The sequence below is a fragment of the Arvicola amphibius genome, chromosome 14 (assembly GCF_903992535.2).
Source record: "Arvicola amphibius chromosome 14, mArvAmp1.2, whole genome shotgun sequence".
Classification (NCBI taxonomy): domain Eukaryota; kingdom Metazoa; phylum Chordata; class Mammalia; order Rodentia; family Cricetidae; genus Arvicola; species Arvicola amphibius.
In genome coordinates, this window is record NC_052060.1 from 10,838,194 (window position 1) to 10,863,333 (window position 25,140).

Sequence of the window (25,140 nt, forward strand, 5' to 3'; positions counted from 1 at the left end):
GGGAAGTGTTTCAAATTCAGACTTCTTGTGAGTATTGTTTCTCTGATAGGTTATTCAGCCTGGTTTTGATGAAGCTATTACTTGTTGCCTAGCTGGTTGGGTCTTTATCAGTTAATTTAGATATCTTAGACTTTATCTGAGTGCCTGTTTGAGGCCTATATGGTATGGCATCCATTTTCTCCTCTGTATGGCACATGCATATCTGCTATATATCCTCTGTAGTTGGTACTGTATCTAAATATTACTTGGTGGCTAGCTTTACAGAGAAAAAAAAAAAGAATTATTTAACACATAGTTATGGAGGCTGAAGACCCAAAAAATACCAGTTCTGGTAAATGCTGGTGTTGGTGGGCAGGACTGAGAGACCCCATGTGGTGTGGGAGGTTCTTCTGTCTACATGTTGCTTTTATTAGTTAATAAATAAAGAAATTGGCTTGACCTATAGCATGGAAGGAAAAAGACAGAGTTAGAGAGAAACCACGGTGTGGCTGGAGGTAGATGCTGGGAACTTTACCTGGTAAGGCACAGCCACGTGGCCATATACAGATTAATAGAAATGGGTTAAACTAATATGTAAGAGTTAGCCAATAAGCAGCTAGGGATAGTGGACCAAGCAGTGAATTAATTAATACAATTTCTGTGTGATTATTCTGGGTCTAAGATAGCTGGGTGGCTGGGAACCAACAAGCAGCCTTCTCCAACACCCATGGGAGGGAGAAAGCTGCAACACAGGAAGGCACAGAGGCTAGGATCCACAGTAACTTTAATGGCAGGCCTGCAATTAACTTAAGTACTTTATTTTAGGGATTGGAGTGATGGTTCAGCAGCGTGAGTACTGGTTTGATGGAAGAGGGTCTTCTATCAATCTGTTGATTTCATTGGTTAATTAATAAAAAAAACCTGCTTGTCCTGATAGGTTAGAACATAGGTGGGTGGAGTAGACAGAACAGAATGCTGGGAAGAAGGGAAGTATGTCAGATGCAATGAAGCTCTGACCCAAGACAGACGTAGGCTAGAATCTTCCCGGTAAGCCACCCCTCGTGATGCTACACACATTACTAAATATGGGTTAATCAAAATGTGAGAGTTAGCCAGTAAGAGGCTGAAGTTAATGGGCCAAGCATTGTTTAAATAAATACTATTTGTGTTGTTATTTTGGGGCATAAGCTAGCCAGGTGGTTGGGAGCAGGGCGGGACAAAAAGCAGGCCTGCCCGCAGCTCCTCACTATACTGGTTCCTCTTCCAGAGGACCCAGGTTCAATTTCCAGTGCCCACTTGGCAGATCACAACTCCCTGTGACTCCAGCTCCAGGGCCTCCAGCATCCTTACACATGCAGACAAAATATCAATGCCCATCATTGCCACACTGAAAACTGAGCTTCTAACACATTCAGCTGTGATGGGGGCATTTAAAAACATCCTAAGTGTGGCATGGCTCAGCTTCACAAATCTCTGAAGTATGATCTGCTCTCTCTGACTCTCAATCCAGGACCTCAACAGAAGGAGCCCTACCTGAAGGCTACTGCTTTCAGCTCTGTGCCATCCACTAATTTATTATTTAGATGTAACAGTGTTGCGTCAAAGCTTTTCAGCATAGGGTCACTAACATTAGTACAACTTTTCTACACTTGTAAATTGCTCTTTGGCTAACTGGGGAGGTTAAGGTGTATACAACCAAAGAGGCCACCAAGTCCTCCAGGTCTGCAGGGACCATTTTCTCAAACCTCTGTGTGTCTGTGCAAGAAGCTAAGTGATCCCAGATCCTCCAGCATTCAGCCATCCTTCTGTTTCTCTCAAAATGATAGAGGAAGAGCCAAGCTGCAGCATCCTTTCGCAGTGACTTATATTTGTACTCTTTTTTTTTAAAGATTTATTTATTTATTGTGTATACACTGTTCTGTCTACATCCATGCCTACAAGCCAGAAGAAGGCACCAGATCTCATTACAGATGGCTGTAAGCCACCATGTGGTTGCTGGGAATTGAACTCAGGACCTTTAGACAAGTAGGCGGTGCTCTTAACCACTGAGCCATCTCTCCAGCCCCTATATTTGTACTCTTAAAAGCATGTTAATAATTACCCCATGTAAACCCCAAAGCTATCCTCTGAGTTTGAAAGTTCAAGGGTTTTATTTAGAAGATCTGGGGTTCAGAGCACTCTCTCGTTTCTTCTGGTGTCTTCTGCTATGCTACTGATAGAGTCATAGCTTGAACCCAGCTCTCCTCACGATCGTTTCAGTCTGCATTTTGACCTTGGCAAGCTGCTCACCAGGCCGCAACATTTTCGAAGTTCAACGTGTATGCGGCACATCTGGGAGGAAGCATGGTGGATGTGCCTCACCACTTGAGGCTGAGGTAGTGTGTTGTCTCCATTAATGGAGGCCTCTCTCCCTTTTTCTTAAGAGGACTAGTTGACCATTATATTGGGCTCAATAGTGTCTCCAATTCAAGTGTGACTTCTGACATAGCATCTTTACTATGTTACTTAAGATGATGTCACACTACAGCATTGGGCTCTCAACCAGTATGACTGCTCCCTTATGAAAAGAGATGAGATGGCACTAGGGAGATGGTACAGCAGCCAAGAGTCTTTGCTGCACAAGTTTGGTCCCAAGAGCCCACATCCAGCAGCTCACAACCACCAGAAACTCAAGATTCAGGGATTCAATGCCTCTGCCTTCTCCGGGGCATGTGTACACACTCACATGCACATATTCTGCCACACACACACATACACACACACACACACACACACACACACACACACACACACACACACTTAAAACATTTTTTTCCTCGAAGACACACAGACACATGGAGAATGCCATGTGACTGGCGATAGAGAATGAATGAGGTGTTCTATCTACAAGTCACAACGCTCCATGGTCTGCCCACAAGCACCAACATCTGGAAACACTGCATTGGACACACTCTTCCCCAAGGGCACAGCCGAACTTCCTGACACCTTAATATGGACTTTGGATTTAGGAAGGTTGAGAGAAGAAATAAATCCCTATTGGTTTAAGCTAATTAGTTTTTAGTAAAGCAATCCCAGTGTCATTGATAAAGTCATACTTTGCAACAGCACTCTCCAACAGAAATACAATGTGTTTTTAGATATTTTAGCATCTTATTACAAATATTACAAATCTATATTAAAATATTACAGTTGAAGCAATATACTTAATTTTACCCAGCATGAACTGCCATCATTTTAACATGGAACCAATGTAAGCATAGTAAGATTATGCTTTATGATAAGTTTTATATCTAGTCTTTGAATCCAATGTGTATTTTACAAGTACAGTACCTCTTGAATCTCTTAGTCATTCCAGGTCCTTAAATGTCTGCCACACATGACTAGGGGCTTCCATACTGGATAATATCACATTGGAGCTCCTTGTTGCTATGTCATATTAGCATACCTTTGTGGCTTCAGTGAGGTCAGAAGAGAGAGTAAGAAGGAAGTCCTTTTCTCCCTCTATAGGTATACTTTTCTGTCCTCTCTAAATGTCTATTGATTTGTGGTAAGCATATAACCATTACTTCTTTACCAAGGTCTACACCTACCCCCACCCCCACCCTGCATAGCTGATAAAAATGGAAAAAAAATCTTTTTCAGATTGGCTTGACCAATTCTTTCTTTAGCTTTCTCCCAGGGACAGTCTCCTGGCTCATTAGCTGCTGTCGAATGTCCATCTACTGAAGCATGTATGCAGCCACACATTTCCCTTTCCTTGCTGCAGGGAGTAAGGCAGCCAATTCGGGCCTGCATCTGACACTGACAGATTCTCACGTTGTTTCCAAAGAGATGCCCAAGACCAAATGTTACAAAGACAAACCATATGGGAACGCTGGCACTTGGGGCCATTAATAGGAATTTCTGAACGACTGTGATTGATGGTGCCCCTCTAACAAGTCCAAGATCAATGGAAAGGCATCCTGATCTTTTGAACTCTCTTGTTTTTATCTTGGATTCCTTTCCTGTACCATGAGACCCATTTCTGCGGTGCCCGAAGGCATCGGGGCCCCTGCGCAGGATTTCCTATCTGTGCCCTTGCCAACCAGTCTGTCGGTGGAATGGTGGAGGGCAAGGGCCTTGGAAAACAGTTCTCATCATGAGGCTGGATGTCAAATCAGACCTTTCAAGATGAGAATTCTACACCCTGCCTAGAAAAGGCCACATTCCAAACCTCAATTGCCTTGATAAGAACTAGTGGGAAAGAGTACTAAGGAAACACTGTGTTCCTGAGGCTGCTTCTGTATTCTCGCTTACCTGGTACAAGAAGATGCCCTTCCTTCCTTCCTTCCTTGTGTTCTCGCTTACCTGGTACAAGAAGATGCTCTTCCCTCCTTCCGTGATACTGCACCAAGGTTCTGAAGGAAAGAGTGACAGAGAATTTGCCTTTCTTTGAAGTCCCGAGTTTCTCCCCATATCTGAAACTCCTCTTATGAAAATAAATAGGAGGTTGGATTCTGGAACCCACACAATGGCCTTATCTGGTGACTGATGGGAAGAAACAATTATGGGCTAGAAAGGAGGCAGTCAGGTTGACGCAAACACTTCGTGATGCTGGATAAAGGCAGGGAAGTGTCTTTCTTCTCGTCTGTGTGTTTCTCAGAAAGTCACACTGATGCTTGATGACGGGAGTTATGGGGAGAAATGAGCCTGGGGTCCGTAGTAACCAATTATTTTCTTCTCACTTTCATAACTCAGACAAGCATACTGCATATGCTAAGAAATGATAGAGAAATCCTAAATCAATTGAAGCAGAGAGAATCGTGTTTCTGTGTGATACCTCATACTTCCGACAGAATATACTTTTTGGCCCGTGTCAAATCTAAGAAACAGGTTGTGCATCTTGGTCTCTACCCTGGTCGTCAAGGGTCCTATTTTCCCTCAGTTTCATATTGTAGTCTTAGTGTCTGTACCTGTGGTGCTCTTGCACAGCAGAGTATGAAGAGGTAGAACCCTGAGCCAGGGAAGCAGGACCCCGGAAAGCATCATCACGTGGATTGTGCCTTGTTGGAAAGGGTGCCGTTCCCATTGACTATGGTGTTAAAGTTGTCCCCTGCAGTTGTGTAACAGGGTGGTAATGGAGTGTAGACTCAGTTCTCAGAGGAGGTCACTCCACCTCACCCATTCTTTGCTTTATGGACAGCTATGGTTTTCCTTTGGCGGCAGCTGTGGGACCATGGAACTGAAAGTGCAGTTGTCAGATGCAGTGGGGATGTGATATGTGATTGAGGAAAGGTCAAGAGACATATTATCAAAGCAGTTGATATCGGAAGCGGGCCTTGAGGATGGTGGAAGGTTTATTTCAGTAGCAAGAAGCTGCCTTGGCGGAGGATGTTGAGAGCAAGCTTACGGTCACGTGCGTCTTCAGAAGTGGTGGTACATCTTGCCTCTCATGGCCATGGTGCTTAGGGCACATGCAGGGGAAGCAGTACCCAGGCAAGGGTACCCAGCGTATTCTTCATGGCTCATATGGGAGCATACAAGCTTAGCTTTGAGGATACACAGCTGTAGAAAGTAAAGAACCTGGCAGAGCTGAGTGCTTGGCAGAACGGTGTGAGCCCTTTGGAGTTCTGCCTTGGACAATTACCAAATTTGGTTTCCCTTTTCAGTTTTTAATTTTGTGTGTGTGTGTATGCATGTGTGCATGCATATATTCATGTGTGTGTGTTTAATTACTAAACTGAGTATTTTGTGGGCAACTTAATCCATCTGTTTCTGAGTCTTTCACACTTATCAAAACCTTTTGTAAGCCGTGGGGTAGCTAACCAGCCTTTAGAACCATTTACACAAGACTTTTAAGCCTATTTACTCTGAAGCAGGAAGTAACTATTTTTGCCAGCAAATTTTCTGAGTTGTGCTGTTAGCTCTCCTGCAGGGTATCCTGCCAGCTCCACAGGCTCCACACCTACTAAAGAGTCTCTGTATTCTGGTCTAAAACCTGCCAGGGTCCCCCCAGTTCTGTGACTTTATGGATAGAACATCTCTGGTGTTGCTTGATTGACACCACCACTCACTAAAAGCCCCAGAGGATGTGAGTTCAGGACACAGCTTTTAAACATCCCCTCCAAATCAGATTTCTCCAAATAAGTAAACCCCCAGGGATAAGGGTATCCCCATTTGGAGGGTAGCTGCGTGGTTGATTTCTCGCTGGCTGTGCTGTCAGGAACTCTCATTTACCTTAGAATCTACAGTGTCTGCTGTACAAGGTGAGTGCTCATCAAATGGGTATTGATTTCCTGCTGGCTGAGGGGCTAGGGTGGAAAACAAGAACTACAGAATTTTTTGCTAACTAGAATGAGTTAAACTTTTTTTTGTAACATTCTCAAGAGATCCCTGTCTGTATATATAGTAAAGCATGTCTCAGTTCCTTGAGACAAGTTTACTTCTATTACACCCAGAAAAAAAAAAAAACTTGGTGCTTTAAGTGAAGTGCAGTTTGCTTGCCAGAGTCTCAGGTGGTTTAATTTTGATGAGAGGTGGTGGATGGATTTGGAAAAAATAACTGTTTTTCCTGAGCAAAGTGCCAACCTGTTTGGATTGGTGCACAGCCAGTCTTAAAGCTTTATCTTCGTCGCTCTGATTAGAGATTCTGAGATTAAAAACGCTTCTGGTGGGAGAGAGGAAAAGCCCTGAGCTAAATATAATCAGATAGAAGTTATGGGCAAACATAGCAGGCAGGGGCTTGGCCCCAGAAGACAAGTTTGATGAGAATGGTGAAGGCTTATTCAGCACTTACTGGCTGCCAGACACTGTTCTCAGTGTCTACACTGGCTTATTTAGACTCTGCAATAATCCCGTGAAGTAAGGGTCATTATTTTCCTCATTGCCAGGGAGGAACGCAAAGCAGAGTGGTGTGACTTACCTAAGATTACACATCAGAGCCTGAGCTTGAGCCACAGTGTGTAGCTCTGGCCTCTGTGTCCTTAACTCCTGCATGGTAGCTACTGCTCCCCAGCTGTGCAAAACGGAGAAGGATATTTTGGACCCTTGGTCTGGGTGCTTAGGATGCTGACGAGAAGAAAAATGTTAATGAGTCCTTCATCTAAGCCATAGTGTAAGTATCAAAAACATTTCAGATATGGAGTATTAAAATCATTTATGATAAATCAGGAGGCCTATGATATGTCTATCTGAAGAAATGCCTCTCTCAGAGTTCTGGCTCAAGGAATATCTCCTACATTGGTGATTCCTGAAGAATGGTGTATAGTAAAGTTAAAGTCATTTTCCTCCCCAGTCCACCATATCTTTATTATGCTTATTTTATTTTATTTGTGTGTGTGTGTGTGTGTGTGTGTGTGTGCGCGCGCGCGCACGCCCGTGCGTGCGCGTCTGGGTACACACACATCACATCATGCCATACATGTGGAAGTCAGAGTAGGAGTCAGTTCTCCTTTTCTCACCATGTGGGGTCTCAGGGATCAAACTCAGATTAGCAGGCTCAATGGCAAGCTCTTTACCAGCTGATTCACCTACCCCTGCACTGTTTACTTACCTAGAACTTTATCACACTAACTCTTAAAGCCGGAATCATAACTTATATACGAATAGCTATATAAATAAGTCTGCTGGGCAAGGCAAGAAGTCCAAAAAGCAGTCCTGGGAACATTCTTCTTGGAGGCCAGCGATGCCAGAAGAGTGACCTGCCTTCTGTTTTGTCGTTCTCTTTAATGATTATCTCTGCCCAGAAACTCTGTATGGCAATCACTTAGAGAATGTACCTTGATACATGATGGGGCCTATTGAACCAGCCTTCTCATCCAGTTGCTGCCATGTGCCCCTTAAAAAGCTCCCAGACTATGAGTTCAATGCTACCCTGTTTTATAAAATCCTTCCTGCTAAACAGAAATCTTATGCTTGTGTCTCCTGCTCCCCCAAGTTCCCGCCCATGACTCTATAAGATTCTCTCTAAAACAAAGCCACCCAAAGATTTCCTTTCATGTAGGTCATTTCAAGGTCCATCTTTCTGGAGTTATTTAATTCTATAGTGAACATGAAAATGCAGACATTTCTGAATTTTTAAATTAGTAATTGTCTAAATTAGAATGCAGAATTGTGGGTTTCATTATGGAATTTAACAGTTATTCTGACCAGAGAAGGACAAGATTTTTAAACTATATCCTAAATAGCAGCAAACTTTACTAAAATATTTGGATAGATATATTATTCATCTTTCCAGATTGCTGGAAATTATTATGTCTTAAAGGGTATGTATTTTAGTGAAAGACCCTGAACTACACATGACAGGTCATATCTTATTCAGTGTTGACTCCTGGCCAATAGAATGGAGGCTACTTGTAAGACAAACTTGAAGACCTGTCTAATCAATGGATTTGATGCAGGCCATTGCCTTAGCTTCTCTTGTCAAAATAGAAATAGGAGCCCAGTTCATCAATAGTATCATATAGTTGTGAACTTTGTGAGTTGCATAATCTACTGGCATAGGCCCATAAGTATTATAGTGGCGAGAAGGCTAAAGGTGCAACCAACCACCTTGTGATTAGATTTAAGACGTACTTCATAGGAGGAAACATGCTTAGCACTTCTAAGTCTGGCCACGGTCCTATGGTTGTGGAGCTCGTAGACAACAGGGGTGATTGCACTGCTCTTTTTTATTTTTTATGCCAATGGGCTCAGAATGAGGCTGCCTTCTAAATTCATTCTTATATAGATTGATTAGTGCAGTTTTTAGCCATCACCAAAGAAGTTTCTTTGTGAAATAGATGGTAGTTGATACAGAAACGAACAGCTGGTCAAAGTCTGGAGGATGAGTGACTGTGGAATGCTCAGTCACAAATGGAACATCTGTATTCCTTCTTACAAGGCTAGGGACCACTCCAGAAGACAGAGTGGAAAGATCCCCTTAGAAGTCAGAGATTGGGGTGGACTAGAAAGAAACAGCATCTTTTTGGCCTGTTGGGACAACCACACTGTAGCTGTGGCTGTCTGCATAAGATTTGCACAAAGTCAAGCTAGTCAATGTTTTATTATTGATTGATCAATTGATTTTCATTAGAAGCCATTTTATTGCGACTTTTTTCTCCTTTAGAACAGTAGTATTCAGTTTTATTTTACTACCTGCTTTTGATTACCAAAGCAGTGTTGGATATGGGTTTAATCTCATGGAGTCCGCCTTATCAGATATTGGTTGGCTATTCCCACCAGCTTTGTGGTACCAACTTATCTTGTAGGCAAGATACCATTGTAGATCAAAGACTTTGTGGCTGACTTGGTGCTTACATTTCTCTTTTAGTAGCATTCAGAGTACCTTTCTATAACAAAGACGCTAGAACATAATGGTGAAGGCTCTATTTAGGCACCAACTTGACCAGTTTACATTTTAGAACGGAGTGGAAAAGGATTCATGAGCCCCTATTCCTAATTGAGGCACTATGGACAGTTGATAGTTTCTGGGAGAAGGAGTAAGTTTTCTTTAAGGTTGTGGTCTCTAGTAGCTCAACCACTCTCCAATGTATGATCAAATGCCTATTAGTTATGAATATACATATATGTATACACACACACATATATATGTATACATATATACATATAGAGACATAAATTTATGAGTGTGTGGGATTTTGAGAGTTGACCTGAGGATGTTATGGAGAGGATATGAGAATGAATATGATCAAAATATATTGTATGCATGTGTGAAATTCTCAAAGAAATAATAAAAAATATTATATAAGCAGTTGTCTGAGACTTTTGTTCCAAGCGACACCCCTGGAGCTTCTCCCCACCCCTCCTCAGGTCTGAGGAGCAATGCTTTTCTAGAGCTTTTATTCCTGTGCACTCAGGTTCCTATCCAAAAGCCAGGGACCAAGTATTTAGCAACAGAGTAGAACATGGGCAAAAACCAAGATCTGATATCTCTGTACAAATATATGCTTAGTGTGGACATATTCATACTTGTGACACACACAAATACAAGAGGCTAGTGTTTAACTAAATCGGGAATCTCTGGCTGAACTGCAGAACTCAAAGCCAATATCAGTTATATTTTTTCCTATGATTTTTAGTGAAGCCCCTTTTATAATAATAACAAGAAACCTCCAAAACCTAGATATTTTACCAAAGAAAGGAAAACATTATTGAATAGTCAGTCTGAATTAGAATTCTTTTGAGAATATTGAGGCACCATATCAGTGTTATGCAAACAGAACATAAACTAAGCTCATGTTTCATTCATTAAATTCGTCTACCCTCTACATGCAAAACCTACAGTCAATGAAAGATGACTAGATTAAGTTTTGTTAATTAGATTTAACAGCCAAGAGTGGAGGATGTAAAATGGTTGTATTCTGAATATTAAAAATTCTGCTTTTGACAATAATAGTCTAAGTAGTTTATCTTTTGAATAGATTTAAATTTAAATTCCTTTAATTCATTTTTCTTAAGTCTGCCTGTCCCTAGTGTACACATGCAGATTCCTTTGGCCACTCAGATTAGGCTGACAAAGTTGTCATCATTCCTTGTAGCTCTTTGGCCACTGGATTACTGCTTTGAAGTATTTAACTGACATTTACAAATAGCATCCTGGCTAGGCTTTGTCCAATATGTTGGGGACTGCATAAACCCTTGAGGCTTAGACTATAATGTTACTATTCTTAGGAAGCTAGTGGACACATTAAAAATATCTGATATTCTGTGATGGTGATCTTGCTTCTAACCCTGATCTTACAGGTAGTGATGGCAAATGCCTTTAATTCCAGCACCTGGAAATCAGACACAGGCAGATCTCTGTAAGTTCGTGACCAGCCTGTATGACAGAGTGAGTTTCAGTAGAGCCAGGAGTGTTTGTTACACAGAGAATCGCTGTCTCAAAATATCAATACCAGTCCAAACCAAACCAACCAACCAACAAACAATAGAAAGTACCTCCTGCAATTAAAACCTTTATAAGAAGCAACCCTTCCCTTGGCCCAGTCTCGCCCAACCCTCAAGTTCCCAATTTTGCCTGGCGATCGTGTCTACTTCCAATATCCAGGAGGATTACTATATCTTTTTTTGGGAGTTCACCTTCTTATTATCTTCTCAAGGATCCCAAATTTATAGGCTCGATGTCCTTTAATTATGGCTAGAAACCGATTATGAGTGAGTACATCCCATGTTCATCTTTTTGGGTCTGGGTTACCTCACTCAGAATAGTGTTTTCTATTTCCATCCATTTGCCTGCAAAATTCAAGATGTCATTGTTTTTTACCCCTGAGTAGTATTCTAGCATGTATATATTCCACAGTTTCTTCATCCATTCTTCCACTGAAGGGCATCTAGGTTGTTTCCAGAATCTGGCTATTACAAATAATGCTGCTATGAACATAGATGAGCATATGCTTTTGTAGTATGATTGGGCATCTCTTGGGTAGATTCCCAATAGTGGAATTGCTGGGCCAAGGGAAGATGGGGAGAGAAAAGTGTGAAGGGGAGAATGGGAGGAGCTTGGAGGAATGGGATGCTTGGGATACAGGAAGGGTGGATATGGGAGCAGGGAAGCATATATCTTAATTTAAGGAGCCACCTGAGGGTTGTCAAGAACTTGACCCTAGAGGGGTTCCCAGGTTTCCAGGGAGATGCCCCCGTTAGTTCCTTGGGCAGCTGAGGAGAGGGAGCCTGAAAAGGCCAGTTCCTATAGCCATACTGATGAATTTCTTGCATATCACCATAGAACCTCCACCTGACGATAGATGAAGAAAATGACAGAGCCCCACATTGGAGCACTGGACTGAGCTCCCAAGGTCTTGATGAGGAGCAGAAGGAGAGAGACCATGAGAAAGAAAGTCAGGACCGTGAGGGAACCTCCATCTGGTGATAGATGGGGAAAATGACTGAGCCCCACATTGGAGCACTGGACTGAGCTCCCAAGGTCCTGATGAGGAGCAGAAGGAGAGAGAACATGAGGGAGAAAGTCAGGAACGTGAGGGGTGCGTTCACTCATGGAGACGGTGGGACAGAACTAATGGGAGATCACCAACTCCAGTTGGAATGAGACTGATGGATCATGCGACCAAACCCGTCTCTCTGAATGTGGACAACAGCAGGGGCTGACTGAGAAGCAAAGGACAATGGTGCTGGGCTCTGATTCTTCTGCATGGACGGGCTCTGTGGGAGCCTTCTCAGCTTGGTCGATCACCTTCCTGGACCTGGGGGGAGTTGGGAGGACCTTGGTCTTAGCATAGAGTAGGGAACCCTGATGGCTCCTTGGCCTTGAGAGGGAGGGAGGGGAGGTATGGGTGGAGGGGAGGGGAGGGAAAGGGGAGAAGGAGAGGAGGAAAGGGGGAGGAAGAGGGGAGGGAGGGGGGAGGAGGAGGGGAGGAGATGGAAATTTTTAAATATAAAAAAATAAACCATGAGGAAAAAAAAAAGAAGCAACCCTGTCTCAATACAAAAAACCAACAAAGCAAAACAAACAAACAAACAAACAAACAGCAAAAATAGGACCTCTTTCAATTAAGATCTTTATAAGGAGACGGGTTATGATGGTGTGAATGCATCCTGGGACTTTCTAGAGCTGTCACAAATCATCACTTCATTCTCAGCACTGTCTTTGACTTTCAGGCCACCAAACAGCATATGAGAGAAATTCATGATATGACTTTCTTACCATGAAGCACCTTTTAAAGATTTTAAAGTTGTTTCGGTTGTGAAATACAAACAGTTCCTAAGCACATGGCAGTTATTGCAATTCATCATATCAAGTTCTTGATTTCCCGAATTATATAAACTTTTTGAGTTATTTTTTATGTAAACCCAATCCTTAGGATGGGGCATCTATGTCAAACCCTAACATATTTTCTCTGTCTCTGGGTCTATATATAAACTTCTAATTTTAATGTTTAAACTCTTCTGTTGTGGGAATTTGGTCCAATAGCCAATTGTATTGGGAAGGTTTGGGCCAATGGGCATGGTCTTCCTCTACAGCTGACAGTAAGTATGTTGTTCAATTCAGACAAGCAGGATAGAAAGAATAGTGACTGCTTAACTTTGCCAAGACAGGGTAGGAAAGTCCTTCGAATTTTCCTGCTTCTGAAAATTGTTGGTTATTCTAGACCTATAGCCAACGTTGGATGTCCCTACTTTGCAGAGAGTCCTTGGGTGGCTGTCTAGGAAGCCAGCTGTTTCTGTATTTTCTTGCATTTTTTGGAAGTTGCTTGCTCTTTATGCTTACTCAGTTAATGTTATTTTCCTTCTCAAGTCTTTCATGGGATTGAAGACTTGATAGTTACAATTACAATTCTCATGAATTTTAGCTAAAGACATATCAGGTACAAGCTATATTCTGCAGGAAAAGATAGCTATTGGAGTAATCTCTATAAAATTGCCTATTAGCCATGGTTTGAACATCTAAGATGTATTTCTCACATGATAATTGTTCCTATTGTATATAGTTTTTATTATTGTTAGTATTGGAATCTTCTCTTTTATTTTAAACTAAAAGGGGAAAATTGTGGGAATTCAGTCTGATATCTAATTGTATTGGGTTGGCTGGTCCTAATGGGTGTGGTCTTCTCTGGAGATACATGACCTGATAAAACCCCAGGGGAAGGGGCTATGGGCTCTCTTGGACTGTGGAGGGATAAATGGTAGTGGCAGCTTGGTGATCTTCCAGACTTTTCCTTTGGAACAAGAGGATCAGCAACAGAAACAATAGCAGTGTTGCAGCTTTGCTCTGTATTGTGAGTGTACTTTATATTTTGCACCTGTTTAACAAACCTGATATAATTATAGAGATTCCCCCACATTACCTTATCTCTACTCCTCTAAACCTTTTCTCTATAGCCTTAGTTTAAAGACAGGCTCTTACCATGTAGCCATGGCTGGTCCAGAACTTGCTATGTAGAACAGGCTGGACTTGAACTCATAGAGATCTCCCTCTGTCTCCTGAGTGCTGAGACTAAAATATGCCACCACTCTGAGATCTTTAAGTCTTACTGAAACTTAAAAAACTTAATATACAAGTCAAAATTTACTGTATCAATTTGCCTTATATTTCTAGTAAGAAATTATAATGTGTATTTTGTTTTCAGTTCCTTCTACGAAAGTGGCATCGAGTTTTAACTTTTATAACTCAGCAGTTAAGTCTTTTGGAATCTAGATGAGTCCTTTGATACAGGAACCTTTGGATAACTATCAACTCCTTATGGTAGACTTGGCTATTTCTGTAGAAGTCAACCACTATCAGCGATACCCTACCACCATATTTTATCATATGATATATGCCTACCATACTTCTTATCTATACCAATGCATCTTATCTAAACTGTTCTTGTTCAAAAGCTGAGAGGTATGAGGTTTAGAGATAATAACTTTTCCAAGGCAACATTAGCTGATAAAGGTGGAACTTGATTTAACCTGATGTGTTTGACTTCCAAAATCCATGTGTGAATCTCTCGTACCCTGAAGTCAATATGTAACTATGAATTTGCACACCTCTTCTCAACTTAACCTTCAGTGAAGTCATTTGGTTTCTTAGAATACACAGATTGTACAAATTAGAATGCATGTCACTTTTGGGAACGTGGTTTCAACCTTTCCCATGTTGGACTTTGATCAGTTGCTCCTCTGTAGGGGAAATGCACAGACTAAAGCCCTAGGAGTGATGAAAGGAAATGGATTTCAGAAACTTTTCTGAAATATAATAGTTTTGTGACTGAATGAGCTATAAAAAAATCCCACAGGTGGAGAGCTCACTGACAAGCACTCAATACCACTCTCAGTCCCTCCCCCCACAAAGGCACTTTTAGTGGAGGCTGTATTAATGCCTGCAGATTTCTAGCAAGACCATATTTCATTTTCTGGTACCTTAGCATCCCATCCAAATTTCCTTCACACTCTTGGGTGGAAAGGGGATTCTGTGAATCTATTAAGCTAAATCTTTAGGGACTGCTTATACAGGTCATGGATTATCCAGGCCCTGTTTCTCCTTCCTTCTCTTTACCTTCTGGCCCTTTACTGCTCATTAGCACCTTGTCGAGGGACCTAGCTTAGAAAGGAGGGAATGGGTGTGGAAGTCTCATCAGCTCCTCTGGCTTCAGGCCAAGAACTTTTGTGTAGATTTTGTTGGGAGGAGAAACCTAGAAACAAGACAAGTGGACCCCTGGCACTTGGGGACTTTATTTAGCCCTGTTACTCCATGTGAGTCTCACGGGCTCCCAGCACAGCCTATGTGATCTGATGTCACAGATCATTAAGTGTTCGCTGCATTAACACCTATCCTACACCACGGTTGTTTTCTTCTCACTTTTGCACATTGCACTGGTGGCCAATTTAGCCAACACCATTCCTGGGTCTTCCCAAGTACTGCACTGGATCAGAGCGAAGAGAAAAGCTGAGCATTTCTTGCAGGATCGGCCCTGGGAAAAGTTGTGCTTTTGATAAGCTATTAGGTTTGAGGGATTCTTACTGACAAATGGGACTGCAGCTGATATAGTTAGATCATTTAATTAAACTTTTTTTCTCTTTCTACTTTTTGCTGTCGGGTTTTAGCGTGTTACTTAGGCTAGTCTCTAACTCAGGTATTTAAATGATTCTCCTGCTTATGTTATGCAAGTATCTGGGCTTATAGGCTTATGATGCCATGACTGGATTATTGTTTTGATTTCCTAAAATCCATTTAGAATAGGGTTGGTCAACAACATGGGAACTATGGGAGGTGACGGAACCTTTCAGAGGTTAATTTCTGGGATAAGTGTTTAGGACACTGGAGTAGTCCCATAAGGAGGTTTTTGAGACTCCAGTGTCCTTGAAGACTTTCTCATCTCCTCCCTCCCTTCCCCTCCTTCCCTCCCTTCCCTCTCTCCCTATGCAGTGAGGGATCTTGTTCTATCACTTATTCCTCCCATAAAGTGCTGTTTCATTATTTCTCCAAAGCAACCAGGCTAGTCAGGCTTGAACTGGAACTTCCTGAGCTGCGAGAGGAAATACAGAGCTTCTTTCTTTCAGTAGGATGTCTCAAGTCAAGGGTAATTAACGTAATGATATTAAAAATGAAGTCAAGGGAACTTGAAAGTCTTTTCAGTTACTTCAACCAACCAAACCAAGAAAGAAAACCAACCCCGTGGACATCTATGAAGAATGAGTTCTCATTTGAATCTACTGCTACCTTGATCTTGAATGTCCAATATGAGAATAACAAATTTCTAGTTTTAACCAACTTTGTATTGTATTGTATATTTTTATATTAATATAAAACATGTAAGGAAGACAATTGATTATACCCATTCAAATGTCAATCTCAGGCAGAATGTCTCTCACAGATGTACCCAAGAAATAATGTGTAAACAAATAATAAAGTTTCCAGAGGACCCATAATGTTATCTCATGAAATTTACTATCATAGTAGCCTATTTACTTTAGGGAAGAAGCCTGTGTGGGACAATGGTCTTGTACCCTGTAAAGATTTGTCACTTGTATTGGTTTGGTTTAATAAAACACTGATTGGCCAGTAGCCAGACAAGATGACCAGAACAGGAGAATTTTGGAAAGAGGAAAGGCTCCGTCTGCAGCTGTTACCCAGAAACAGAGGAAGCAAGGTAAGAATGCCTCACTGATGAAAGGTACCAAGCCACATGGCTAACACAGACAAGAATTGTGGGTTAATTTAAGACATAAAAGTTAGCTAAAAATACACCTAAGCTATTGGCCAAACAGTGTTCTAATTAATATAGTTTCTCTGTTATTATTTGGGTCTGTGTGGCCAGGAAAGAAGCGAGCAGCCTCCGTCTACAAGCATGGAGCTGAGTTCTATAGTATTGCAAAGACTGCTGTATGGGGCATACCCACAGGGTTTAGGAGAAGCCAATGTGAGATTCTAAATGGGAGAAGGTTATGATTCAGGATACTCTTTGGAGCCAAATTTTATGAGACTTGTCTGACCAACTGCCTGCATGTCTTTGTGAGACTGGGGTGTCATTGTGGTTTCCCAGGGGTCTGCATAGATGGTGGTTCTGTTTCTGGGATGAGGATAGTTGGGTAAAAGTAAATAGGATGGGGAGAAATTAAGAGTTATATCCTGAGCATATTCATCTTGAGTTACAACAGTAACTGTGTAACTCTGAGCTCCTGTCATCAAGTCCTCAAGTGTCGGAGCAGCCCCGACTGACATAAAAGGACCAGCTATGAGTGAGAATCATAGTGTTCAAACTCAGGTGCACACACAATGCATGATGCACTGGATTCCAGTGATTCTGTTTTCACTGAGTACTCACAACAATAGTTAGCTTTGTAAGAAATCAAGGAAGTTTCATAAAAAGGCCGTTCTGCTCTTTTTGTGAGTTAGTGTAGTTATATAGTGTTCTGGCTCCTTTTTCACATTTTTAGGCATATGGAATCATTATTATGACTCTGGTCTATCTCAGGCTTGCTCTTCTACATCAGCCAGGTTGGTGATCTATACTGAGCACATATGCAGCATGCCCACTATCAAGAGTAGGACATGCATTTATTGTTTTGATCCCCACAGCACCCCTTGGAGGTTACTTTTATGAGTTCCATTTTACATGGAAAAACGGAGAACAAGTTTATTTTCCTTAGGTCAGAGAGACAGAATCAGTATTATAGTGTAGATTGTGGGTATTGGCTATGAAATAAAAGAACATAGTCTTGGCTTGGGGAGATAGCACAGAAAGCGTTTTTTTTTTTTGTTTTGTTTTGTTTTGTTTTGTTTTTTTTCAAGCAGGAAGACCTGAGTTCAGATTTTCAACACTCACCTAAAAGCTGCACATGGTAGCTCACCTATAGGCCCAGAGCTGAGGATGTTGTTAGAAACGGGCAGATCCTTGACACTTACTAGGTAGCCAGTCTAGCCAGATCAATGAGCTCCCAGTTCAGTAAGAGGCTCTATTTCAAAATATAAGGTGGATAGCAACAAAGGATGACCCCCAATATCAGCCTTTAGCCCGCACAGCCACTCATGCACACACGTGCACACACACAAAAGAACATGATCTCTCTTGACTTTTCAGTCTTATTGCCTCTTGGACGTGTTTAGAAAAACCATCCATGTGAATTTCTTTTTTTTTTTTTTTGTTTTTCAAGACAGGGTTTCTCTGAAGCTTTTTTAGAGCCTGTCCTGGAACTAGCTCTTGTAGACCAGGCTGGCCTCGAACTCACAGAGATCCGCCTGCCTCTGCCTCCCAAGTGCTGGGATTAAAGGTGTGCGCCACCACCGCCCGGCTCCATGTGAATTTCTTTCTTTTTTTTTTTCATTCTCATGGTTTATTTTTTTTTTTTATATTTAAAAATTTCCATCTCCTTCCCTCCTCCTCCCCCTCCCTCCGCTCCTCCTCCCCCTTCCCGCCCCTCCTTTTCCCCCTTCCCTCCCCTTCCCTCCACCCATACCTCCCCTCCCTCCCTCTCAAGGCCAAGGAGCCATCAGGGTTCCCCACTCTATGCTAAGTCCAAGGTCCTCCCAACTCCCCCCAGGTCCAGGAAGGTGATCGACCAAGCTGAGAAGGCTCCCACAGAGCCCGTCCATGCAGAAGAATCAGAGCCCAGCGCCAATGTCCTTTGCTTCTCAGTCAGCCCCCGCTGTTGGCCTCATTCAGAGAGACGGGTTTGGTCGCATGATCCATCAGTCCCATTCCAACTGGAGTTGGTGATCTCCCTTTAGTTCTGTCCCACCGTCTCCATGAGTGAACGCACCCCTCACGTTCCTGACTTTCTCCCTCATGTTCTCGCTCCTTCTGCTCCTCATCAGGACCTTGGGAGCTCAGTCCAGTGCTCCAATGTGGGGCTCAGTCACCTTCCCCATCTGTCGCCAGCTGGAGGTTCCCTCACAGTCCTGACTTTCTTTCTCATGTTCTCCCTCCTTCTGCTCCTCGTCAGGACCTTGGGAGCTCAGTCCGGTGCTCCAATGTGGGGCTCTGTCATTTTCTTCATCTATCGTCAGGTGGAGGTTCTATGGTGATGTGAATTTCTTAATGGTGATTTTTGTCTAAATTAACATTTCCAAAGCTAACTGCGCATTATAGTCACCTAGATAGCTCACTGAAATATCATTTACTGATCCATTTAGATTAACAGATGGTGGAACTGAGGTCAGAAACTTTATTCTCCACAAGTTTTATAAAATCACTGAGTTTTTTTCCTCTAAAAATCTAATGTGACTGAGGTGTTGGCCAGCCTTGACTCCTAGTCAGCTCAGCTTTTCCTTTCCTCAGGTCTACCCAGCCCCACTCCCACATGGCTGGGGTGGGGTGTGGGGGGTGAAGAACTGACAAACTTCTTGCTCCCTTCTCTGTGGTGGTCTCAGAGCCCTTTGTGTGCTTTCCCCACCCCCTGCCTTTTATGTGATTGTGCTGGGCCGGTGCCCAATGGAATGTATCTGTTGGGGATAATGTTAGTGAATAGAAAGTACGTTTTTCCACATCAGAACCCATACTATACAGGAGAAAGCATGTCTACAATGCCACTGGAAGACTTACACAAGAGATTGAAAATACCAGGACAACCACCAGCATCAATGGGGAGAGGAGACTGGCATGTTGACTTAATCCCTAGGTTTTTGTTATGGCCAATGGTCAGTTGGTGAAGACCCGGTTTTACATAGAGGTAACCCCCTAGATGGACTTCAAAGTGATTGAAGGGAGCTGTGTTTTATAAGGGAGGAAAAATCTACAAGCCTCCTTCTTCTGGAGCAGAAGCCCTGGCATCTAGCTTAATGTGACTGTTTAAATAGAGCTACTCCAGGAAGTTCTTAGTTTATGCTGCCAACGTTGATGAAAAGGATTTGTAACATCAGGGCCTGCTCATTGGGGTTTCTGTCCTGCCCAGTTCTGAAAGCTGGCAAGTCCCAAGGAAAATCACACAGAAATCTCCATAAGTTATAAACTGAATAGCCCATTAGCTCAGGCTTTGTATTAGCTCTTATAACATATATTAACCCATTATCCTTATCTATGTTAGCCACATGGCTCAGTACCTTTTTCAGTGAGGCAGGTCACATCTTGCTTCTTTTGTGATCTGGGCAGGACTGGGGAGAAATTGGCTTCCTCCTTCCTAGAACTCTACTGTTCTCACCACCCCACCTCTACTTCCTGTCTGGTTGACCCGCCTATACTTCCTGCCTGGCCAATCAGCATTTACTTAAAACATGATTGACAGAATATAGACAATTCTCCCACACCAAGGATTCTAGAACTTGTGAAGGCCTTGTTCCTGAGAAGACTTCAATGAGAGATGTGGATAAAAAGTTTGATTAGGGCTGAGAAGTTACAGATTTTTCTGATCATTCTCTTGCATGGCACAGAACAGATGACTGTGCAGATCAACTGTGTTGTGATACCATTAAAAGAATTAAACTTTACAATAGTCTTTGGTAAGCTAAGGTAGAAGTATACCTTATCCTCTCTACGGTCTTGGAGGATAGCCACAAGGATTTGCAAATTTGTTAAGTGTTATACATGGAGGTGCTTAGATGTTGAATAAACTAATTGAAGAAATTATTATGCAAAATGGAAAAGTGGTTGGTGTAAAGTGTGCAAGAGATTACACACTGAAATCACCTCATCTGTGACCCTGGGCCATGCAAAAGTTAGGATTGAAAAAGTGGGCCAGGCAATCAGAGTGATCTGTATGCTTAGCCATCCTATCAAGAACACCAATGAGGCCAACTCCTGCCAGATTATCGTTCCACAGAACAGTCAGACATTTTTGTTTGCACGATCTCCTTTGCACATAATGTGGGCAGTACAGGGCAAATACATTGCCATTGCTAAGTACAGCTGTGGAGATCAAGGGACCTGAAAAAGAAATTGGAATTGGCTTTGGAACCTTTGGAACCAAAGGTCAAAAGTGTAGCAACATCAGTGACCCCTTTGTACTTAAGATTTGGGAATGTATAGCCAGATCTTTATTTCCCACAACTGTAATGCTGTCACTCACTCTGAGAAAACCTGTGATGACATTAAAGGTATCTCTAAGAGGACTGCAGAATCCAAGTTTGACTTTGAAGAAATGAAGTGTAAGAAGAACGACATTTATGGAGAAGACTAACAGCGGTACACAGTATGCAATTAGGACAAACAATGTAGAGTTTGGGACCTCCGAGGGAGTAGGCAGGAACCGAGACATCTGCAGGTTTGTTGTGAGTCTGGGACTTCCGAGGGAGTAGACTGGAGCCAGAGACCTTTGTGGGACCAATCCCAAGCCTGGGACCTCTGAGGAAGCAGACCCAGACCAGGGACATTTACAGAAACAGGACTGAGCTAACGACCTAGGCTTGATCAGGCCTTAGACAGTGAACTCCACAGAAGTAGGTAAAAGGGAGCAATTGCTGAGGGAGTAGACTAGAACCAGAGACTTCTGTAGGCCTGGGGTGCAAATCCAGAACCTCTGAGGAAGTAGGCCTAAGCCAGGACCTCTGCTAGAGTAGGCCCAAGGCAGAAACCTCAGCAAAAAGAACCCCAAGAAAGAAATTTCTGTGGAAGCAGGCCTGAATGACCCCTAGTATTGCAGAGTGAACCCCAGGAATGCTGAGTGACCTCCAGGAACACAGAGTGACCAACAGGGTGACTGGAACCCTGGCCCCGACTGCACCATGAAGAGCAACCATCTGAGCCTTGGATCCACTAGCACCTGAAAAATTGATCACCAGAGTCACAGACAGCCCCAACTAAACCAATCAGAGGAAAAACTGGGTAGACAAAATAAGAACACATACAACACCACAAAGAGCAACACAACACCAGTAAAAACTAGTGACCTTACAACAGCAAGACTTGAACAACCAAATATAGATGAAGCAGAAGAAAATGACCTAAAAATAACTTTAGGAGAGTGTTTGAGGCCCTTAAAGAGGAAATGGAAAATTTCCTCAAAGAAATGGAAGAAAAGACAAACAAAAAATTGTGAGACATCAACAAATCCCTTAAAGAAAACCAAGAAAAAGCAATCAAACATATGAAAGAAACTATTCAGGACTTGAACACTGAAATAGAGACAATAAAGAAAACACAAGCCAATGGAATTATATTAACGGAACTTATGAGAAAATGATCAGGAACCACAAATGCAAGCATAAACACCAGAATACAAGAGATGGAACAGAAATTCTCAAGTGCTGAAGATACAATAGAGGAAACAGACTCATTGGTCAAAGAAAATATTAAATCTAACAAAAGGTTAACACAAAATATACAGGAAATATGGGATACCATAAAAAGACCAAACATAAGAAGAATGGACATAGAAGAAGGAGAAGTTCAGCTCAAAATCACAGAAAATATATTTAACAAAATCATAGAAGAAAACTTTCCCAACCGAAAGAAAGGTATGCCTATGAAGATACAAGAAGCTTACAGAACACAAAATACACTGGATCAAAAAACAAAACAAAAAACCCAAACAATTCCCTTGCCACACAATAATCAAAACATTAAACATACAGAATAAAGAAAGAATATTAAGAGCAGCAAGGAAAAAAGACCAAGTAACATATAAAGGCAAACCTATCAGAATTACATCTGACTTCTCAATGGAAACAATAAAGAAGGTCCTTGTCAAGCGTTATGCAGACAGACGTTAAGAGACCATGAATGCCAGCCCAGACTACTATACATAACAAAACTTTCAAGAAGGACAAAACAAGATATTCCATGACAGGACCAGATTTAACCAATACCTATCCACAAACCCAGCCCTACATAAAGTACTAGAAGGAAAACTCCAACCCGAGGAAGCCGTCTACATCCACAAAAACACAGTAGATGATCTCACAGCAGCAAATCCCAAAAAAGTGAAAAACACACAAAATAAGATCACCACTAACAAAAACTAAACTAACAGGAGATAACAATCACAGGTCATTAATATCCCTTAATATAAATGGACCCAACTCACCTATAAAAAGACACAGGCTTATATATTGGATACGAAAACAGAATCCATCCTTCTGCTGTATACAAGAAACACACCTCATCCTCAAAGATAGACATCTCCTCAGAGTAAAGGTTTGGAAAAAAATTTTCAGTCAAATAGACCTAAGAAACAAGTTGGTGTAGCTATCCTAATATTTAACAAAATGGACTTCAAACTAAAATCAATCAAAAGAGACAAAGAGGGACATTTCATATTACTCACAGGAAAAATTCATCAAGAGGAAATCTCAATACTGAACATCTATGCCCCGAAAACAAGGGCACTCTCATATATAGAAGAAACACTTCTAAAGTTTTAAAAGAAACTCTCATATATAAAAGAAACACTTCTAAAGTTTAATCACACATTAAACCCCACACACTAATAGTGGGAGACTTCAACACCCTACTCTTACCACTGGACAGGTCTGTCAGACAAAAAATTAACAGAGAAATAAGGGAACTGACAGATGTTATGACTCAAATGGACTCAACAGACACCCAAACAGAAAAGGATATAGTTTGTGCCATTCTGATATTGGGAATCCAAATCCAGTAACGTTTGGTTTAGGAAAACATTTAAAGTTTTCTCTGTTTTGTTTCATTAAGTATTATACCAGGGCCCAAATAGTACACATAGCTACACATTGTGTTTATGTGCTGTAAACTTCTAACCAAACTTCAAACTTAAGGAGTTTTGTGGAGGAAGCCTGTATGTGGTACTTTAACCTACTACAATTGCTGAGGAGAGGAAAGGAACCTTATGGGAAAGCAGATAAAATATAGAAACATCTTTTATCTCAGGTCTGGCTTCTTCAATGGACCTGCTGCAATGCAGCAGCCCCAATTTCAGTGATGTCTGCCTCAAAGTGGCTCCAAATGATTTCTCTACTGCAAAATAGAGAAAAACTCTGTGAAAAAAAATCTAATGCTGTAACACCAAATTCAGTCTTTTACTATTCGGAACAAATTAAATGGTGAGGGTTTTTTATCTTAGGTTTTCTTGTCAAGAGCATTTTCATTCATGTAGAATATATAGGAAAAGTCTGGATATTGTTTGCATTTTATATCTCTCATGGTTGGCCTATTGATAATTCTACTGTACACTTCACTGCCTCTTCCAGTTCATGCTGACCTCCAGTAACTTGAGGTATAATGTGACTGGTTCCAGTTTGGGCACCAAACTTTGTGTTCTTCCTGGAACTCCCTTGTGAATAATAAGACTGGGTCAGAACTGAGGCTGTTAGCCACTGTACCTGAGACTTACTGAGAGGACCAGCAGAAATGTGGTCCTCTTCCTTATTTCTCTGATGTACTCACCAGGTACCCTAGAATAAGGATAGCTTTACATTCTGAGCCTGCATTGCTGGCATGTGTAGGCAGATGCAGAGATCCTGAGTGCAACCTCTTCTCCTCTTCAACTGAGGTCTAAAGCCAAGTTTCTCAGTGCATCTCTGTATGAAGGTCACGAGCAATCACTTTCTGTTTTGATTTCAGGATTTTCCCACAGTGCTGCATGCATTTTGACTGCAGAGCAACTGGGTAAAAGCTTTAGAATAGGTTTGAACTATTCTGCTTGGTCCCGATACTCAGGAACTAGATTTTTTTCTTTTGCTGCCCATGTTTTCATAGCAAGAATTTGATGTGTAATAACTCAACCACTTGAGGAAATATGGGCATATTTTACGGCCTTATTCAATGCCAACAGACTTGACAAATTCATCTCTTTCTAACAGAGCAGGCACAGACTCTTTCCAAAATAAAAACCATGTCACATCTGGGGAGAGTTCTTGGGAAAGTTCATTTCATCGGGTGTTTTGGAGGAAAATGATTTGACCCATGTATCGATTTCACCCTAGGGACATAAAGGGTGACTGCTTAGAAAGCAAGTGACTGTCTGTGTTTTTAAATTTGGTTTTCAGCTTTACAACAATAGTTTTCCAAGCTGTATTTCCATATATTCCCTACATTCCTTTATATGTTTATATATATATATATATATATATATATATATATATACACACATACATATACACACATAAATTTATATGGCACTTTTCTGAGATAGTAAAGTGCTGGGAAATCATCTGAGAAACCAACTTTGCTGTTTGAGGTAAACTAGACACCTCCCAGGAGCAAAGAGAAACTGTTTCACATGTCATCCATCATCCTTTCTCTTTTATGGTATCATGACTCATCCTGTGGATTCAATTGTGAGTGATAATTGAGGTAGGAAAGCATAGGGAATAGCTTACCAACTTAGAACTCT

General features: G+C 41.7%; 1 pseudogene; it reads left to right on the forward strand.

Moving 5' to 3' along the window:
* Window positions 1–1,431: 1,431 nt before the first annotated feature.
* Window positions 1,432–21,009, forward strand: LOC119801239 (annotated as a pseudogene).
* The last annotated feature ends 4,131 nt before the right edge of the window (window positions 21,010–25,140 follow it).